Here is a 1,082-nt window from a genome sequence, read left to right on the forward strand (position 1 = left end):
GAAGGGGGTACTGGGAAATAGGAAAACTTTTGAAATGTAAACAAATAAAATAATTTAATTAAAAAACCAAATCCTATGTTGAGATGCTTCAGTTAAAAAGAACAGTTAGGACAGCGGTGGTGGCGGTGGCTGTGTTGTGGGGTGTTGGTTGAGTCCGGCCCTGACATAGGGGATGGCATCTGAGGTGGAGAGGGAGGGAGGTGGTGGCTGCTGCGGGGCCTCAGTGGTGGCTGCAGAGAAGGGGAAGATGGTACTGAGAGTGTCCGTGCTGCCGTGGGAACTGGTGGCCTGGTTTGCACTGTGTGCTGCAGGATCCTGCTCTCCATCTAGGCCTACCATGTGGAGCAGGAGAAGGAGAGGGACCCTGAGCACCGGGCCTTCTGTGACCAGGGGCCCTGGGTGAAGTGCTCTGCCTTCCTGGCCTCCAGTCCTCACTAGGTGACTTCACTTTACCAAGTGCTGACCTGAAATATCCCACTCCCGAGTTCTTCTGTCTATCTGAGTAGGCTTGTCCAGTCCTGAAGATGGGGTCGAGGATTTGGTCTTTTGGGTTCCAGTTTTGGAAAAGATGGTGTATTAAGCCAGCCAAACAATGTCTTCGGACTTATATTTTATACAGTACAGTTAGTACATGACGACCAGCCAGTGCAGATTGCAACTCTGGTCCTCCTGACCTCCTCCATTGTGTCTGTGGTGGGCTCTTTGTACCTGGCCTACATTCTGTACTTTGTGCTGAAGGAGTTTTGCATCATCTGTGTCACCACATATGTGCTGAACATCCTCCTCCTCCTCCTCCTCCTCATCATCATCAATTACAAACGACTAGATTATTTGAATGAGGCCTGGAAGCGACAGCTGAAGCCTAAGGAAGACTGATGGCCAGCGGGTCTCCACCCAACCTTCTCAAACACTTCTTTTAAGTTTATTTTGCAAGGTTTTTTTTCTTTTGTTTGTTTTTTTTAATTCACAACAGACACTTTCCCTCAGAATCTTAAACTGATTTGTTTTATAATATTGTAAATTAGAAGGGGCCCTAGCTATTTCTTGTGTCAGTCTTCATTTTTAATTCCAGACACAAAAAA

At 47.0% G+C, this 1,082-nt stretch overlaps 1 pseudogene; it reads left to right on the plus strand.

Annotated features, from left to right (window-relative positions):
- The first annotated feature begins 247 nt into the window (after positions 1 to 247).
- Positions 248 to 876, plus strand: LOC110286440 (vitamin K epoxide reductase complex subunit 1-like protein 1; annotated as a pseudogene).
- The last annotated feature ends 206 nt before the right edge of the window (positions 877 to 1,082 follow it).

The sequence above is a fragment of the Mus caroli genome, unplaced genomic scaffold, assembly GCF_978045245.1.
Source record: "Mus caroli unplaced genomic scaffold, Mus_caroli_1 scaffold_5, whole genome shotgun sequence".
Taxonomy (NCBI): Eukaryota; Metazoa; Chordata; class Mammalia; order Rodentia; family Muridae; genus Mus; species Mus caroli.